At 33.0% G+C, this 21,409-nt stretch overlaps 1 protein-coding gene across 4 annotated transcripts in view; it reads left to right on the forward strand.

The window, feature by feature from the left end:
- LOC107439782 (dopamine receptor 2) overlaps positions 1-21,409 on the forward strand; it is a 140,275-nt gene that overhangs the window by 46,003 nt on the left and 72,863 nt on the right. Inside the window, exon 1 of one of the 4 annotated variants that reach the window (XM_021147523.4) lies at positions 11,166-11,323. The exons of 1 other annotated variant lie outside the window; for it this stretch is intronic. The gene's annotated coding sequence lies outside the window, so the exon portion shown is untranslated. Of the gene's footprint in view, positions 1-11,165; positions 11,324-21,409 lie in introns of those variants that run through there. 2 more of the 4 variants (XM_021147524.4, XM_087157879.1) reach the window with 2 other exon arrangements.

Below are 21,409 nucleotides of genomic sequence, written 5' to 3' on the forward strand. Positions count from 1 at the left end.
TTGGGAGAAGGATGTGAATAATCCTGAACAAGGTTGTTATTTGGCGATCGTATGACAAAAATATTTATTTCGCGATCTTTATGTGCATTTTTTAACTCTAAATATTTCATAAATTTGATTATATTTCCCTCTTTTGAGTGAATAGTTTGTCCTTTTTTATTCATTTTGCTGGGAAAACAGCAGTTTTTTAATTTAAAATTCATTGAATTAGCTAGAGAGAGTAACGAAAGGTATAATAGAATTCACTGTTTGCGTTTGGCACGCATTAAGGGTTGTCTCAATTTCAAGAGCGGAGATGTTTCTCCTCTTACTCCCGCGCTGAAATAAACTCAGCATCTGAGAAGGTGGAGCCAAGTGCCAGCTCCTGTTGAACGAACTATACTTAAGCTTCTGTTGAAGCATTATTGCTTTGTATTCATTCTTTTCGTTAGTCACTCTGTTTGTGACAGTTTGTCTACCAATTTAATATGTTTTTAAAATAAATCTATTGCTTCAGAATGATTGATATTTCATTGCATATATTAAAAAAAAAGACGAGATGTTTTTGAGAACTTTTGGGGACACATGCTATAATTTCAAGACATTTTCTGTGCTTAAAGAGTTTGGACGAAGTTTGATGGCACTTAATGAATTTCGAAAACTGCACTCAACATTTGAGGACTTTTGGTCACCTTACCTTTTATTGGTTTATCCATTCATAGCCTCACTATTCGAGTTCTTTTTATTCATTTTTATTTAAATACCAATTTAAGTCACTGTTTCTGTAACAGTGGTTACTACTGGCGGCCCGCGAGCCACATCCGGCCCGCGAAACCTCTTTTTGTGGCCCTCGAACTAAAATATATTAGTTGCCATTTTTTTGCGGACAAAATTCGTAAAAAATTCTTTATGGGTTCAAAATACTTTTCTTTCGTTAAAAAAAAAACTAATTTCTTCGTTTCTGCAAAATTTAACATACTAACGGTGCGAAAAAATATATTTCTCAGGTAAAAATCTACTTCTTATTTTAATTTGTGATTCAATACTTTTGTTTTGTACAACTTGATAAAACTCTGATAGTAATATTTAATGTTCCTTCAAACATAAAAGAGTCCTATACAAAATTTTGATAAAGTTGCGGCCCGCAATTTGACTGGTGTTTTTAATTGCGGCCCCCGGTCTCATGTAAGCTGGAAACCCCTGTTCTATAACGACGCGTATTTTACAAAAAATAATAAAAACAACCATATAAATTTAGCATCCTCGTTTCCCAGACTGCATTGGTTTAATAAGCTATAAACGAAAAACCCAATTTTTTCTTTAAAAAAAAATAATGCTTTTCTTTTATTTGAAAAATCAAAGTAGTTTATTCGCATTTATTATTAAAACATTGACTCCCAGAAGATCTAAGAATACGGCTTCAAGTTCCGTTATCAGGAGGAACTCTCTTGTTAAATGTCGGAGAAATTTAATTAGATCTGACGTCTTACAAGAGTTAAATGTCTACACCTTGTTCAAAGTAACTTTGCCAGTAAGCGAGAAATGAATTTGATCTGAATGCAAAGGGGAAAGTTTTGGAATGTTGAATTAGAAAACTTACCTCCTTGAAACAGAATTTCGTGTGAGGATTTAAATTCAGAATAATGAAACTGTGTTTCTGCTAAAGATTTGAGTCAAAAGTTCAAATTGAATTGCTGTCCTCTATCTTAGCTTTACTCACAGGATATTTAGAGGCGAAAAAGATCATTTTATTTTTAAGAAGAATATTAAATACTTAAATGTGCGCCAAAAAAATATGTTTTTTGTTCAAACAGTTAGAAATTATCAGAGCGAAAAACTAAATTCCATTTAGCTTTTCAAATCATCCCTATCATATTAATGAACTAACATTTGAAAATAACTGTATAAACATCAATTGTCATCAACTACAAGTTTAAAAACAAATTTATTTGAACTTGAGTAGATTTGGACAAGATTTGGACAAGGTAACTAACAAAGATATTTAATAATATCCAAGATCTTTAAGTTTAGATTATTAATTTTGCATTAGAATATTTAAAATTGAAATTTATGGGCATAAATAACATTTTTCAATATTGGGAATGAAACGCATTTCATGCACCAATTATATTAACTATCAAAAGTCATGTTTCGTGCGAATTGTATGAAAAATAGTATTTAAGAGACTTCAAAACTTTCAAGTCCCGCAGTGGACTGATCGTTAAGACACGGTTCCCAGCAGATCACCGAAGTCAAGCATCACTGGCTACGGTCAGTGTGCGGGTGGGTGATCACTTGGATCAATCTGCGTAGGGACCGAGGGTGTGCGGTATGGGTCCTCGTTAAACTATGCTACCGTAAAGTGCTCGACTTCGCGCGCAGGTCGTCGGGCTACCGAAGCGGGGATGCCATCCCCTCCGCAGAGGATCAAAATTGTGATGGCATGTCTTCGGATCATCCTCCGGGATGTTTCCCAGACCGTCGCCAATAGCCCATTGTGCAGATCTAGTACGACGTAAATTAACAACAACAACAAAACTTTCAAATAATTTGTAAAAAAATGAAATCAAAAATTTTAAAACCACCACAAAAATTATTATAATAAATAAATTGAAGAGCAGATATTCAAGTTTTGAGCCCCGAGGTACCCCAGAACAATTTGTGAACTTAGAAAAAAAATAGCATTTTTAAAACAAATTTATAAAAAGTTGTTACTCAAATAAGAAAAGAATCATTCATACTCACAGGTTTTTGAACACAGTTACAAATTTTTGAATTTTATATAAGCGACAACAGCAAATATCAATTATTTGGTCAAATTTTCGAATCTGGCTTACTTGGTACAAGTTTGTTAAAACAAATATCAACAATTTTGAAAAAACTTTTAAGTAGTAATTATAATTTTTATTTCAAACAGAACATGATTAGAAAACATTTCAAGCAAAACTTGTTTAGTGATAATTTTTTTATTCTATGAAAACAATGAACTGGAAATTAATAAGAAGTAACATTAATTTTTGTTTAAAATGCTTATTCATGAGCAGTTAAATTCAAATATTTTTATTATTATTCCACAAAACACTTCTGTTAAAAAAATCTAATTTATAATATCTCTTTAATTAATGTCATAAATAATGTTACTTTTCACTTTCAATTTATTTAGTTAAGAGTTCCGTATAAAATACAATAATCAAAATTAAAATAATTCGTATACCTTAATCAAACAACACTATAATCAATCAAATGAGCAGAGGGTATACTTTGTGTTAGGCATGAATGAATCACAATAACGTGAATAAAGCATAATGTGAATAAAGTACAATAGCTTTAATAAAGCATAATAACGTGAATAAAGTATATGTGAAGATATAAAAACTTGAACCCCAGGAAAAATTTGTGTTCAGACGCTGAAGGAAGTCCTTATTAATACAACCAAAATTATAATATGTACTTTTTTGTTCCTTCATTTGTGTTTTATTCACGCTATTATGTCATATTTTATTTTATTTTATAACCGTCGTTGAACAGCAGACGCAATTTTTTGGGTTTACGACTACCAATATGCTCATCTTCGTAGCCTTGTAATTTTGAACCCAATCCAGAAGACAAGGGAACTCCTGTATCAAGTATTGGGAGAAATTTGCAATCGTGGAACTAACCCGCATTTGCGTTACATGGAGAGGAAAACCTCCCACGGTTAGCCTGACGGCAAGAGGATTCTAACCCATGATCCGTCTACCACTGAGGATATTTCAAATCAGCACTGTGGTCGGTGCAAGCCGGATGTGGAATTCGCATCGACCAGCTATCTCTGGGATTCGAACCCGGTTCACCTCATTGGAAGGCGAACGCTCTATCCCCATAGCCATCACGGCTCTGTCATGCCATATTATTAATCTCTAATTAATTCACTATACAATGAAACCTCGGAGAAAGACGACCTGCTACCTTTTCTATTTACGACAACTTTTGGGAGGCGCGGGATTTTTTCCATAAATTTTGTGTTAATCTTTAAAAGAGACCATCAAAACCTTTCCCAGCGACCGGGCAAATCTCTGTACCAAAAGCGTAAAAAATCAAATAAGGAACCACGGTAAAATATCAGAATGAAAAATGTTAACAAAAGAAATAAGTAGATTAAAATGTATTCAAAATATTTGTGTGAAGCCCTTATATTTTGAGAGCTCTAATGGCGATCTCTGAAGGAGATCTACTACTTCACGTGGCCGTCTAAGAAAACGAAGATGAAAAAAAGACGATGCTATTAATGATTTATTTTTAGAATTGAAAGTTGAATTAGAAAAAAAGAGCTATTTTAGAGAAAATTAAGCAATCTCAAACTGACGAACCTCATCACATTTTTTAAACCTAACTCATTTTTATGATATAAAATTTAAATGCAAACTTGAACGAAAAAACATAATTGTTTATTTATTTAAAATAGTTCTATTATTTGTAATTGGTAAATTTGTTTTTACACATGATTATAGTCGTAAGGATCATTTTTACTCGTATTGACGCTAAATTTTATTCATCTATCCGTTTTTCATGAGCCAGCACAATCGGCATTTCCACGCCAAGAAAACGTTTGAAAAAAATCATGCACCTTCTATAAAAGGGGTGTCAAACTCGCGGCCCGAGATGAACATTTTTGTGGCCCAGTAAATATATCCGACGCAAAGTAAAAATAAAATAGAAATGTGAATTAGTAAGGAAACTAGCATATAAAATTATAATATACTTTATTTACTATAAACTATACGGATCATTTCAAATTGTACGCTCGAAAATGTAAAATTCTAATTGGCTGGAGGCACCTGCCGTTCCAAGGATACTGCATCGTATCAAAAATACGCAGAAAAAATTTGAAATCTTAGAACAGAATTTGAAGCAAGGTTTAAAGATTTTAATTCTTTGGAAGACAAATTTTGTTTGTTTTCTTCGATTTTCTCAATAAATATAGACTCAGTACCCAGTAATATGCAAATGGAAGTGTTTGAGAGTCAGTGCGACTCAAATTTGAAGGCAAAATTCATTGAAGTGGGTGTGCCTGAATTTTACAAATATTTACCGGCAAGGATTGAAAATACTCGAAAATTCGCTTATGAAATTATTTCCTTGTTTGGAAGTATACTTATCAATGCGAGCAATAGAAATAAATCTCAAGTGAATGGAAATAAATCTCCTGTCCGAAACCGTATTAATAACGCTCATGTTGGGTCAATTTTGAAAGTAGTCTCAACCAATAAAATTTTTCCTGAAATAGGGAAGATAGTAGCAGAGAAGAGATGACAAGTATCAAACAATAATTTAACTTTATATATGTTTATTACAATGAACTATTCAAAGTCAAAATATTTGTTTCAATAAACATTGATTTTTTTTTTTGCGGCCCACCTAAAGTTAAGCATTGTTTATTTGGCCCAAGTTAACTTTTGAGTTTGACACCCCTGTTCTATAACATTTAAAAGTCAATGGAGGTAACCTCTAAGAACGAACAACCTCCACTAACGACCATTTTACAGCGGAAGAGAGAGTGGTCACTCCCGAGAGGTTTCACTGTATTAATGTAAAACAACTTAAACAAGAAGTTGTTTAAAAAAAATCACTGTTTCAAACAAATTACCGACAATAATAATAACAAAAAAGTCAGTTGCTTTATTAATAAATAAAATTCCTTTTTGTGGGTAGCATGTTAATCCCATTTCGAAAGAGAAAAAAAATGGCCAAATTACATTCCAAACAAGATCTTCAGGTAATTAGAAACGCCACTTCTTTCTTAAACAATCATCAAGGGGAATAAAAAAAGTTGGAGAACCCCATTGAGTTAAGGGAAGAAAAGAATGTTTATTGATTTGTATTCGGTTAAAAATACCTTTCTTTTTTTCCCCTCCATTAATTATTGAGATGGAATGGATTTTCTGGCTTAAAATTGCTTCCCTCTATCTGAAGTAAAACTAAATACGATTTCATTTTATTTCATAGTCGACATAGTCGACATAGCCCAATTTTAAGTTTACGACCATCACGCGGTAGTCATGTAATTTTGAACCCAGTGCAGAAGACAAGGGAACTGGCTTATCAAGCATTGGAACAAACTAGGCCTCGAAGCGAACTTTTTTTTAATGGAACAAACCTGTATTTGCGGCAGTGATGCGCATCATTCACGGAATTTTTATTCTTGACTAAATTTAGTCATTTTATTTATTCTGAATGATTATTCATATGCAAATTTAGTCATTATTCATCATTCATTATGCAAATTTATTCAAATTTCTGAATAATGATTGATGAATAAATTCATTAGTCTAGTGACTAATAAATTTACAATGTGTCTAATTATTAATTAATACGTTGTTGTTGTTGTTCATTTACGTCGCACTGGAGCTGCACAATGGGCTATTGGCGACAGTCTGAGAAACATCCCTGAGGATGATCCGAAGACATGCCATCACAATTTTGATCCTCTACAGAGTGGATGGCACCCCCGCTTCGGTAGCCCAACGACCTGCACGCGAAGTCGAGCACTTTACGGTAGAACAGTTTAACGTGGACCAATACCGCACATCCTCGGTCCCTACGCAGACTAATCTAAGTGGTCACCCACCCGCACCCTGACCGCAGCCAGTGATGCTTGACTTCGGTGATCTGCTGGGAACCGTGTCTTAACGATCAGTCCACTGCGGGACTTTTCATTAATACAGCGAATGGCATAGTGACTAATTTTTCTGATTAAAATTTTGAATAACCTGCGAACAGAAATCAATTGCAAATGTAACTAATTATTGATAATGATTGCTTACCAATTAACAACTTGCAATGATCATGATTACAAGTAATCACAGTTACAAATAATTATTATTTCTCATTACAAGCGATTATGATTATTTATTATGACAACAAAAAGTGATTACAGGTAATCAGAATTACAAATAATCAAGCAATGGAATATCAAGCCATCGTGACTACTTGTTATCATAAAGTAAGATTAGAAGAAACCATAGCAACAAGTTATCATAATCTAACAATTACAGGTTGTCTTAAATTCACTGAATAGATAGATATATTCAAAATATTTCTGACTAATCTATAAATCTTCATTCATTATTCAGGAAGATTTTGAATAATTATTCATAATTCTTTATTCATTATTCTGAATGGCAAATGCCCATCTCTGATTTGCGGCAAGGGTATTCTACCACTGAGAACCTTTCATATCAACACTGAGGTCGAAGCTATTCGGGAGCAGAATTCGTATCGACGAGCCATTATTGGAATGCGAGCATGGGCCACCTCATTGGTAGGCGAGCTCTATCACCCAAATAGGATTGTCTATAGTGGTAACTTCAGCTTTTAAAATTATTACTCTTTATACAAAATTGAATAAGGGTTGATTATGAATGTCATAAAAAAAATAATCCCCACAACATCATCGTCTTTCTTTGACTCGTATACTTTTCGTTTCTCTAATTTAAACATAATTAAGATATTACAAAATAATTTGACAGAAATGAAACAAAATAATTTAACAGAGAGGGTAAATAAGTTTTTAGTTTCAAAACCATCGAGTAGACTCGATAAATGAGGAGAAACCATCAACATTTAAGTAATAGATAGTTCTTTCTGTGAATGCAGACTTTATTTCTTCCGCTTTGATTTGTTTCTTTGCTTTTACTAAGCACAATATTTTTATTAATGGGTTCTCGCTTCCAGACATTTAACGAGACTTTGAAACTAAAGTGGTCATTTTTTCGGGGAACTTGTTTTGCTCTAATTCTGGGTCAAGCAATTTATGCTGATGTTTCTTTTAACTCATCTTATTTCAAAATCCATCTGCGTATCTATGTTTTTTGTTTTTTTTTTACATTTACAGTGTGTCAACTTCTTCAAATTATTATTTCTTCACGTTGTTAATTTTTAAATAATAAACCTTATTGAGTCGGAAAACCAATTACGTCTGGAGATTAAACACCCACCCTTCCATGACAATTATCAGCTTGTGGGGGTAGCTAGACGATAGGATAGGAATTCTCTCTGTGTCTATTAGTAGAATCAAAACTGTGGACTTTTAAGAATAAAATTACTGACAAAAGCAAGAATGAAACATGCAACGCCAACATTTAATTTTATTTTAGAACGAGACTGTTTTGGATGTACTTTAATAAATAAAAGAATATTTTATTTCCTAAGTTTTTAATTGATGAGATTCCCCAGACAGTGGGCACGACCTTAAATGTGGTAGGTAATTTTCTAATCAAGTTTTTTTTATAGATTCTGAGAGTGATATTCTATGAGTGCTCGGAATCTCCAATGATGCACAAATCCTGAAAAGCAGAAATTGAGTCAGTGAAGAGAAAGTTGTCATTATTAAATGACGTCTGTGGTTGGACTTTTTCTTCCTCTTCAGTGTAACCACACAGTAATATCAAAATTCTTTACACTATAAAACATGTCATTCATTAAAATACATATTTAAAAATTATATATATATATATATATATATATATATATATATATATATATATATATATATATATATATATATATATATATATATATATATATATATATATATATATATATATATATATATATATATATATATATATATATATATATATATATATATATATATACACCGAAGAGCCATTACATTATGACCACCCTGCTAATAACATGTAGGACCACCTTTAGCCGAATTCGGACCACCTTTAGCCGGCAGCACGAATTCGGTTTTCGAAGTAGGACCACAAATGCTCTATTGGATTAAGGTCAGGTGAATTTGGGGGCTAAGGCATGACTTGAAAGTCACTGGAATGTTCCTTGAACCAATCCATGACGATTCGACCTTTATGACATGGTGCATTATCCTGTTGGTAAACACCATCCCTCGCAGGAAAAACTGTTGCCATGAATGGGTGAACCTGGTCTGCAACTATGTTCAAGTAGCTTACAGACGTCAGGGATTGTTCTATGAGGATTATGGGTCCTAGTGGGTCCCATGAAAACATTGTTCCTGGGCGAGAAACCATGAAAACCTGGGCGAGCCCATTGTTATAGATAGAGGGTGGTCACAATGTAATGGCTCTTCGGTGTATATATATATATGTTACCGGCAAAGTTTGAAATCCGCCATTCTATAGAATGCCTAGGCATTGTATATAGTGCCTAAAACTATGTATGAAACGATTTATATTTCACACATTTCCTAGAAATTCTATAGAATGCCAATGAGAAACCGACTAAGTATAAAATGCAACTCCAATACCTTGATATGTGTATATATATATATATATATATATATATACAGGGTGTCCCAAAAGGTCGTTTACAAACTTAACATGCTGGTCTGTCATATCATGATGAACAAGATTTACATAGGAACTTGTGTCCGAAAATTAAAACTGTGACCGCTAGAGGGCGATAATTGCACGAAAACGGGAGTGTGGGAAAAACAATCATTTCAAGCGTGGACGTTGAAGGAGAAGGATGAATGAGTTTAGTAACGCAGAAATGTCCGACATGCATTACGTATACGGCGCCGCTGATGGAAATGGACGAGCCGCGGCACGGACGTACCTTGAGCGCTTCCCAGACAGACGTCAGCCAAGTCATGTTTTGTTTGGACGTTTGCACCGCAGATTATGTGAATAAGGTGCTTTTGTAGCACGTAGCCACATCGGTCGAGAACGTGCTACACGCACACCTGTCGTAGAGGAAACCGTGCTACAGGAGTATGCAATCAACCCGCAAAGAAGTCTCTGAGAAGGCGAACGTGTCTTGGGTGTAGCTCGTTCCACCATAATGCGCATACTGCACGATGACATGCAACACCCTTACCACTTCCAAAAAGTACAGGCATTGTGCACTGACGATTATCCCAAACGCATTGCATTCTCACGCTGGTATTTTCAACAGCGGGTCGCACAACCAGATTTTGCATCATGGATTTTGTTTTCTGATGAATCCTGCTTTACACGAGATGGTGTCGTGAACATGTACAACATGCACGTATGGGCGCATGAAAACCCAATATGTACGCGTGCCCATGCACATCAACAACGTTTCAGCGTAAACGTTTGGGCTGGTATTATCGGTGACATGTTGATTGGCCCTTACCTTCTACCTGAACGCCTCGACGGAAATACCTATCGCATTTTTTAGAAAGAGTTTTGCCGGATCTGATGGGTGACGTTCCAGCCGCTACACGCCGAAACATCTGGTTTCAGCATGATGGAGCGCCTGCCCACTTTAGTTACGCTGTTCGAGAATACCTCGAACATCGGACATGGATCTTATCGCCAGGATCGCGGAAGCGGCAGCACGTGTCCGTGACACTCCTAGCCAATTTGAACGAGTTCGTGAATCCATGCGCCGACGCTGTGAAACGTGCATTGTGGCGAATGGAAGGAATTTTGAGCATTTGTTGTGATGCAATGATGTTTTATAATAGAAATCATATTAACACCGCTATCGATATCATTTTTTTTCTCCTCATCCAAACCTGCACTTATCGCCCTCTAGCGGTCTCAGTTTTAATTTTCGGACACAAGTTCCTATGTAAATCTTGTTCATCATGATATGACAGACCAGCATGTTAAGTTTGTAAACGACCTTTTGGGACACCCTGTATATATATATATATATATATATATATATATATATATATATATATATATATATATATATATATATATATATATATATATATATATATATATATATATATATATATATATATATAATTATATAAATTCGATTTTTTTGGTTCCAAGTTTTCAATGTTTCATACGTTTTTTCTTTCGTATTACGTACATTAAAGTCCTTTCTTACATTAATAAAATAGCTTCAGTTATTTAGTTTATGTCATCAAAAAAAAATTCTTTTGTGAGTTGTTGCTATCTACATTAAGACTTCAAAACAACTTCAACAATTGTTAATGAGAAAGAATTAAAAGAAGATTTATTTATTTGACGAACAAATGGAATGGAGTTCGCACTGGAAAAAAGTGTGTAAATACACCCTGTGACATCCATAAATTGCTGTCGGCCATACATAATCTTGTCAGTGATCTGAAAATTTCCTATTGATATTGATTAGAATTCCAAAAGAACAAAACTATTACGGCGAGTCAAATAAATCGACTAGATCTTCACACGAGATGGCGCTGTATGCAGAAACAGTGAGAAGGGAAGCAGTGATCTTGTTGAGAGGTTACAAACGTAAGCACGAGTTATGAATGAAAGGTTTTGTGAGTTTCTCTCCTTGAAGATGTTAATTCGATTTTGTCCGCTGTTACTGATAATGAAAATGTTTTGATAAATACTTTACTTCAAAATGTTTGGTGAGTATTCTCATTGACACTTTCGCAAATATTTACTCTAGTTTTGTTTAAAAAAAATCTTTAGTAAACACAATTCAAATAGTGTTATAGATTTTTATTTATTTTTTTAAATGACGATAAAAAGGAAAATAAAATTTTATTTCATTAATACTTATTAAGCTTAATGAATTTTTGTAAAATTAAAGAATAATATAACTTATAAAATTTTTAAGTGTACTAACATCGTTTGTGGACTCCAAAATTTATAAGAAAAGATTCTACATTGTTTATTCGTTGAACTACTTTGCTGATTTCAAATTCTGTGAGAAACATTGTTTGCCTATTATATAACACTGAGGAAAGAAAAAGAAAGAAACAACGATTCGTAAGGAAAATATTAGGTGCCACTAGATAAAATTTGTGGTCAGTTTCTACCATGGAACTCCAATTCATTTATTTTAAACTGAAATTTATAAAATCAAATTCATCCAAGACAGTTCAATCCAACCTCTGGGTTACAGTGTCATGCTTGTAAAAAGAAATTTAATTTCATCATTTTACAACTAATTATGACTTTTTTCCCCTTTATTTAGGTTCTTTTGATTTGACAAATGCTTGTCCCTAAAAAGGCGACTTTATTTTTATGTTATTAAAAATCACCGAATATTTTTTTTTATTACGAGGCTTTTATTCAATCGCCTCGTTATTCAATCGCCACTTTTCGTCGTGCTAAAGCATTTAAATTTCTGCTGATGACAAAGTTTTGATTGAAATTGCTTATTGCATTTGAATTGAACTCAAATTTTAACTATGCTGAATAGCAAGACCAGTTTTTGCAACTGGAAACAAATTTTAAACAATTTAAAATTAGCAAGAGCACTTAATTTTTAAAAAAATTTCTACTGAAGTTTTATGTTGAATTACACAAGCAATTCACAAGTTTAAATTGTAAATTGCTTTTTGTCCGAAACAAGCATATATTATGGGCGAAAAGTTAAATCGTGGATCAAGTATTGGTAGATATTTGCCTTCGTGGAGGACTTTCTGAAGGAACTAACCCGAAATGTGCGTTACCTGGAGTGGAAAACCTCTTGCGGTTAGCCTGATAGAAGGGGGACTCTCACCCATGATCCGCTTACCACTAAGGATATTTTTCTTCAAAGTACAGATTTCAACCGTTTTTAGATCGTTACAAGCAAAATTTAGACCCTGTTTTAACTTTACGCTACAATTTTTTGAAGAGCGCTTTTCTATTTTCTTGATGTTGGATGTCGAACTATTACATTGTAGCGCAATCTAGTGGTTATATTATGAGTTTGTTTGATTCTATAGCCTTCCTTTTTTACATCCATATTAGGAAAACATCAATGGGTGCATGTATTGGAACATACTATGGAACTAACCTGCTTTTGCATTACATAGAGAATCATAAAAACCTTATACGATTAGCCCGACAGCAAGGGGATCATATTCCATGAGCCATCTACCATTGATTTTACACCCCCCCCTGTCGTTGATAATAACCGGGAACAAAATTTCCATTCTACTAATCATCTCCGGGATTCAAACCTGAGGCACTTTAAAGTACCGAAAATAAATTTTTAGTTGTAGGTGTTGTATTTTCATCGCCACTACTGTTTTGGGTGATCAACTATACGTTTTATTACGTTACTTTACGTTCAGCAGTTTTAAAAAAAATAAAATTAGAAACTTAAAATACAATAAAAATGTACAGGGATGGAATAAAAAAGTATCTGATAATTAATTCGATAATTATTAACTATGAAACTTGTAGAAAACTCTGTAATCCGCAGAAATACAGAAACTGATTGCGAACATGATGAAATTTGTCAAGCTAAAATTATTTGAGAACTTAACACTATTTTTTTTAAAATTCTAATTTTCCCTATATTTATTTAACTTTTAAATGATCTTTTTTACGAATTTTTCTAACTTTTTTAAGCTTTAAATGATATCTATTTATCGATTGTTTTAGAAAAAATCATTTATTTCGCTCGAAATATTATTTTTTTTTATAAGCTCACGCTTGACTTGATCACAAAAGTAATAAAAAAAGAAAACTCTTATAGATATTTAACGTTGCTAGATATAAATCTTAATATTTATGTTTAAATGTTTAAAAATGTAAAAAATTAAATTTAATGGAGATAAAAAAAAGCCTTTTTGCACTGTAATAATGTCTTGTTAAAAAGTAAAAATACATCTGTCACACATTCTGTATTCCTATTTATCATTATCATTTCAAACGTCTATTCTGTCACAAATATTAGTATATTTAAAGATTTTAAGGAATGTGGAAAAAGTCGCCTTATATGAAAAAAAGAACAGGTGCAATCACGGAGGTTCCAGAACGGGGAGCTCAGATTGCGTAACATCCCAGTTTTATATTATAATTACAACCGTTGTTGAACAGCAGATCCAATTTAGGGTTTACGACTATCAATGTTTAACTCCGTAGCCTTGTAATTTTGAACCCAATGCAAAAGACAAGGGAACTTCTGGATCGAGTATTGGGAGAAACTTGCCTTCGTGGAGGACTTTTTGATGGAACTAACCCGCATTTGCGTTACATGGAGAGGAAAACCACGAAGACCTCCCACGGTTAGCCTAACGGCAAGGGAACTCTAACCCATGATCCATCTATCACTGAAGATATTTTACGTCAACACTGTGGTCAGTGCGAGCCGGGTGCGGAATTCGCATCGATCATCAATTGCTGGGATTCGAACTCGGGTCACTTCGTTGGAAAGAGATCGCTCTATCCCCTGAGCCACCACGTCTCTTCTAGTTTTATAAGAAAGCATAATGTATCAGAAAAAATTCATATGATTTATATATTTGCCGAATGACTTAGTGAAATGTTAGACATTTCTCATACCGCACACTGTTTTCGCTATGCATAAAAAAGAAAGAAATTTGCGAAAATAGTCGCTTCTCTCTCATAAGTTCCGCAGTGGACTGGTCGTAAAGACGCGCTTCCCAGTAGAACGTCGAGGTCAAGCAACAATGGCTGTGGTCAGTGTCTGGTGGGTGGCTACTTTGATCAGCCTACGTAAAGATTGAGGGTGCGCTATATCTGTCCTCATTAAACTGTTCTACGGTAAAGTGCTCGACTTAGCTCGCAGGTCGTCGGGCTACCAAAGCGGAGGAGCCACCCCCTCTGCAGAGGATCAAAATTGCGATGTCATGTCCTCGGATCATGCTCAGGGATGTTTCCCAAACAGTCACCAATAACTCGTTTTGAGCCGCGATGGCTCAGGGAATAGAGCGTTCGCCTTCCAATGAGGCGAATCGGGTTCGAATCAAAGTCGATACGAATTCCGCATCCGGCTTGCACCGACCGCAGTGCTGATGTGAAATATCCGTAGTGGTAGACGGATCATGGGTTAGAGTCTCCTTGTCGTCAGGCTAACTGTGGGAGGTTCTCGTGGTCTTCCTCTCCATGTAACGCAAATGCGGGTTAGCTCCATCAAAAAGTCCTCCACGAAGGCAAATTTCTCCCAATACTCGATCCAGGAGTTGCCTTATCTTCTGGATTGGGTTCAAAATTACAAGGCTACGGAGTTGAGCATTAATAGTCGTAGACCCATTAGATTGGGTCGTCTTCAAATATAAATAAAAATTAAATAACCCATTGTGCAACTCTAGTGCGACGTAAATAAAAGATCTACCTACCTTCTTTCCCATAAGTGGAGCAATTGGGATATTTATTTTCTTGAATAGGGCAGAAGTCTCAGATCACCTCATTTGGAAAGCGAAAGCTCTATCCCCTGAGTCGAAATTTACCACAATCAAGTAGTTATCCATGGGCCGTAAGACACTTATTTCCTAAAATACTCAGTATTTGAGCCGAAAATATATCGCAATAATATTTTGCACCTATATTAGTATACCTACCGCATACACTGCAACATATTTTGTGAAATCAGCGGCAGCAAAATTAATTTTAAAGTCAAACAAAATTCTTATTTAACCTTGTTAGGAAGTTTAAAGCATGGTCATTTCTGAATTTTAATATACTATTTAAAGCATTTATAAGTATAGTGGTGGGGCAAAAAAGATTATTTTAACTCTAAATCATTAAAATATTAATGCATCATCCTTGGTGCCATTCTGGGTCCACGCTAAGTATTCGCCACCTTGCCAAATGAGATAAAATCTTAAATATGGCGAATAAGATTGTGTTTTGGCTAAAGTATTGGCGAATGAATTTTTTCCCCTGGAAAGTAAAATATATATATAGCCTCGATCCTCAAAATTACGCTAAAATTAATTTCTCTAAACAAATCAGTATTTTTTATTCGATTATAGTAATTTGCGGTAGATGCGCCGCTTTACCAATTAGAATTGGATCCAAATAATCTAAGCCTGAAAGGAACTATCGTAAAATAGTTTTCTATGGGAAAAAAATTAACGATAAAAAATTGTTAAAATTTGCCTTTGAGGAAGACTTTCGAAAATTGGCGAATACTTTTGATATTTGGCTAATTTAGTGGCTAACCATTTGAAATCCTTAGCGTGGGCCCTGACACCGGAAATGTATTGAATAAAACTATAAAAATCTTTTGTAGAATTATAACTAAAACAGCACTAATCACTATAATACCAGTAGTACGTTGAACGAATAAGTACTTTTTTTTCATTAGCTTTGCTCTTTAGTACGTTGCTAATATGTTTTTAATTTCAATTAATGTGTGTCGTGGTGGCTCAGGGGATGGAACGCTCGTCTCCCAATAACGTGTCTCGAGTTAGCTGATGTAGGTTAGCTGATGTAGCCCAGCAATGGCTAGCCGATATGACTCGCGCTCCCAGCTCGCACCGACTACGTTGCTGACGTAACATATCCTCAATAATGGATAAATTGTTTTTTATATATTGCATACATATATGGGCCTATATCTCCCCTTAATATTAACCTATAATATTCAAAGTCGGTCAGGTATTTTATTAAAACTTACTAAAATAACATACCAAAGAAAATAATTATTCACAAAATTCGGTAGCCCGGGAAATAATTAAAGAAAAGAAGGGGGTGGGGCACATTAAAAGCTGTACATATAAATGTCCCCTTATCGCCCCTTAATATTAACCCATAATATTCAAACTCTTTCAAGTATTACATTTTGACATACTATACTACCATACCAAAGGAAATAATCTATATACAAATTAGGGGGCCCACAATCTGGCATAATATATAAGTATGTATGCATGCATTTCTAATTGCGTTTTAAATCGCTGAAATGGAGAAATTAATGCTCATATACAGTTTAGATCAAATGTTAGAGTCCGCTTGCTGTCAGGTTAACCGCGGGAGGTTTTCCTCTCAGTGTAAAGCAAATGTGGGTTAGTTCCAACAGAAAGTCCTTCACGATGGCAAATTTCTCCCTGTACTTGATCCAGGAGTTACTGTGTTCTAGATTGGGTTCAAAATTTACAAGACTACGGATTTCAAAATTAGTAGTCTTAAACTCAAAATTGTGCCGGTTGCTCAACGACTGTACTAAAATATAAAAATAAAAAATTTATGCCTATTACCAACATTAATTTACAATTAATGGTGCCAATATTAATAGGGTTCTTTTTAACGGTTCTCTTAAACGCGAATAAGTACTTTTAGTACATATTTCTTTTTTATAGTACATAGCTTATTTTTTTTTATTTTATTAAGCATCTATTACTCAAATTAATTGAACATTGTCGGAGTCAATAATAGTATGGCGATGTTTTACTCTTTTTCTTAAGCGAATTAGTACCACTTTCCCATTTATTTTGATTTTCAATGCATATCTATTTTTTTTCTCATTTCAGTTTCCGTTGATTTTAAAATACAGTCGGACTTTTATTTAACAAACTTCATTTTTGCGAATTTCTCTATTTTCCTCTCGAGGAATTAAGAAAAATTTGGAAATTTCTTCGTAAAGTAACTTCCAAATAGCGAAGTGAATTTTCTATTTAACGAACTTTTCTTTTAGATTCACTTTCGCTATTTCTTAAAATATTTCAGAACATTTCAAACTTGTTAACCCATTTCACGGGGGAAATGAGCTTGAATTGATTTTTCTCAGCCACCTAACTTTCAGAGAAAGCAGTAAATTCCGTTTCCCTTTGCATTTCAAACGAAAAACTCGGACAAAATTAACGGATTTTATCAGTAGCAATTAAACTTAAGAACGCAAGTGATAATGCATGTTTAAAATTATACTTTTATAATAAATGCAACTAGAATTTTATACATAAATCTAGCTTTTTTTAGTTGAAAATGTATGTAGCATAATAGTGTAACACTGGATAATGTTTTGCTCTATTCTTGCTTTCCATGCAGATTTCATTTATGGTTAAGATTTATAAAGTAAATAGTAGATACTACTTTGCAAGACAGAGGTGTATCAATTGCTATTGTAATTATGCCTAGTGTTTATGAATTTAGAACTTGTTTTGTGTTGTTTAAGTATTTCAAAAAGTGATTTTGAATTTTCCATATAACGAACTTATTATCGGGATTTAGCGACTTCGTTAAATAGAAGTCCGTATTTATTAAATTAGTATATTTGTTTATTATTCATGAAATTATTTTTATTTTTTTCCGGTGGGTAGTACTTTCGCAATTTTGGTACATGGACTATTTCAGAATTTTGAAGTTATACTTCTTATGCGACTTCCAACAAGGTTGCGTTAAACGTTTAACGCTACATTTTTATTGGCCGGGAAATCACGTGGTAGGATCCAGTTTTCCCTCATTCATTTCCATATTGTTTTGGTTCTCACTAGCATAAAAATAATAAAAGTATTGTTTTTCTATAAATATTTTTTTTAGTTTGGTTTGATACACACATAATTTAATAGGATAGTATTTTTTATTTTCAAATTTAGTGGATAACAATTTTAAAAAATGAGTGAAAACAATCCCACGGACAATGCGACGGATTTAAGGTTATGTCAAGGTACGTCTCTTGTGAATATCAATTAATTGTTAGGTTTTCTCTTTTGAAATTACATTATGGCGCATTCACATACATTATTAATACAAATACATTTTCCATGGCGAGACGATGAGGCAACCACAAGCACTTCCACTGGTTCAAGAGGTCCACGAGGGAAAAATGCACAATATTACCGTTATTACAGAGCACGGAAGCGAGCGGAGCAGGAAAAAGAGTCGTTGAATAGAACTAGTGATCCTTCTACGACTGCTGATTCTTCTACAATTAACGTCGCAGGTTACGAAGTTTAACTTCTTCCGCGCTGAGGGACTCAACGCACTATTTTTTTCTTCTTTATTATGATTTTTCTTTTTATCTATTTTCACACTCTTGAATTATCGATGACATTTTTTTCACTGTCTTGAATTGGTGATATTCCATAGACCTAATTATGGTAATGTAGACTCCATGTTTAACCTACAGAATATTTGAAAATTCAAGCTTATTTTTAAGTTTTTTTATTTAAATCCTTACTCTTAAGTTCATTTTTTATTTTATTTTTAAGTTTCATTTGTTTACATTTTTGGTATTCTTATTTTTGTTTATTTTTATGTCTAAAATTTTCTTTTATATTTTCATTCTTTTGTTTATTGTTATTTGATTCAACATTCTTTTATTTTTGCATTCTGTATTTTATTTAAAACTTCATCTTCTTTATTGGTATTGTTATTGAAATCTTTAACCAGGATTTTAGGGAAAATGTGCAAGGACAAGTTGCTTTTATGTTTAGAAAAAGTGATTAGTTTTCGCCGATTTTGCATCACAACTTGTTTAACACTATCAATCACTAATAAAAAATCCAACAGAAGCTCTTAAACTCAAAGTGGGGTGTAAGCTCTTTAGCTAAATAAGTATATCAACCGACCTAGCTATTTTTCCAATTTTTAAATCTAAAATGCATGTTTGGTTATGTTGCAAAATACATTTTGTTTGTTTCGAAGAATTTTTTTTTTTTTTGGACATTTAATTATTCGAAAATTTTAGTTAAAAAAATTTTTAAAGTACTACCTGTGTCGACATTTAAAAAGTTAGTTTTATTTTCCATAATCGGATGTTTGTTATTCCTGATGTTTTCAGTTTTAATTTTGAAAGTATTTTGAGTGTATCCGGATACTATTGTCAATTTTGTATTTTGTCACTTTGCTTATTTTAATGCTGGAATTGATTCTCAGCAATAACGAAATTTGATTTGTTAACGGAAATGCCTCAGCCAGGCTGTGAACTGAACACCAATGTCTGGCTCAAACATTAATATGTCAGATTTTTCTTTCAGTTTATCTTAATTCAAATTTAAATTTTTAAAAGTGTTTAGTTAATTTTCTAAATTACTTATTAAACTATCTTATTAAACTACTTATTAACTTAAATTTATAGTTATTGCCATTCCTTAAGGAAATTAAAAAGTAAAAAAACAAATTCAACTATTAAAAATTATATTTAGAAAAAAAATTCAAATATTTTAATTGTTATCTTAACCCTAAGCACAAAAAAAATTCAATTTTACCCAAACAATCAATAAATTATATTTACTGTAACGTATCAAACAAAAAATAGATGATTCCTTTTAAAAAAAATTCTGAGAAGGAAAAGAAATTCAATAACTGTAATGAATTTTAAAAATATTTTTATTGTAAAAACAACAAATTTGTTAAATAATGTGAGTAAGTTCAATATAAATAAGAAAAAATATCAATTGAACCACTGAGGATTAGGTAATTTAGTAACTGTTTTTATCAAAGTCAATAAATATTGTTGTTATTTAAACACCAATAACTTTAGTAATCGTGAAATATTTCGAAATTAATTACTTATTAGAGCAAAAGTACATTTCAAAATAAATAAAATCATTAATTATCAATATAAATACCCTTAAAAAATCAATACTATTTTTTTAGATAAATATAAACACTGGTAAAAATTGTTTAAAAAAATCAAAAATAAATCAAGCTTACAGCAATTTCATTCCTCCAAATCATCTATGCTCCATAATAATTACGGTCTATTTTAAATTCTACATTCTTGTGAAAAATCACGTTTCATAATAATTTTTTTTCAAATATTTGATAAATCACATTAGTTATATTTAAGTAACGCGCACACGCAAATAGAATTTACTTTAAATCCCTTTCCCCAAGAATTCTTATTCTTACAAAGAATTTTTACTCTTTTGTTGAAGAAAACGTGCAGGAGCACATTTTGTAAAGCAAGCGATAAAAAATAAGTTGATCACAAATACTTCTTAATGGTCGCGAAATAATCATATACACTGGCGATAAATCAGAAAGATGCTTTTTCCCAAATTGTGGATTTTTTGCATAATTGCGGTCATTGAACTCGAATATTGGCGAAGACTTAGTTTTATTCTTCGGCTATTCCTTTCCTCGGCAAAGCAGAAACTCCATTCTTGAACAAAGTAGCAGTGCTCGCTTGATACGATTCATTTTTTTAAAGAAATAACTTGCATTTTATCATTTTGCGTTTTTTTTTTTTCCTTTCCTCGGCAAAGCAGAAACTCCATTATTCAACAAAGTAACGGTGCTCGCTTGATACGATACATTTTTTTAAAGAAATAACTTGCATTTTATCATTTTGCGTTTTTTTTTTTTTTTTTCCTTTCCTCGGCAAAGCAGAAACTCCAATCTTCAACAAAGTAACGGTGCTCGCTTGATACGATTCATTTTTTTAAAGAAATAACTTGCATTTTATCATTTTGCGTTTTTTTTTTTTTTTCCTTTCCTCGGCAAAGCAGAAACTCCATTATTCAACAAAGTAACGGTGCTCGCTTGATACGATACATTTTTTTAAAAAAAAAACTTGCATTTTATCATTTTTCGTTTTTTTTTTTTCCTTTCCTCGGCAAAGCAGAAACTCCATTCTTCAACAAAGTAACAGTGCTTGCTCGATACGATACATTTTTTTGAAGAAATAACTTGCATTTTATCATTTTGCGTTTCCCCCCCCCCCCCCTTTCCTCGGCAAAGCAGAAACTTCATTCTACAACAAAGTAACGGTGCTCGCTTGATACGATAAATTTTTTTTAAAAAAATAACTTGCATTTTATCATTTTGCGTCTTTTTTCTCTTTTTTCCTTTCCTCGGCAAAG

The sequence above is a fragment of the Parasteatoda tepidariorum genome, chromosome 2, assembly GCF_982258835.1.
Source record: "Parasteatoda tepidariorum strain Cologne lab strain chromosome 2, Ptep-v5.0, whole genome shotgun sequence".
NCBI classification, from domain to species: Eukaryota; Metazoa; Arthropoda; class Arachnida; order Araneae; family Theridiidae; genus Parasteatoda; species Parasteatoda tepidariorum.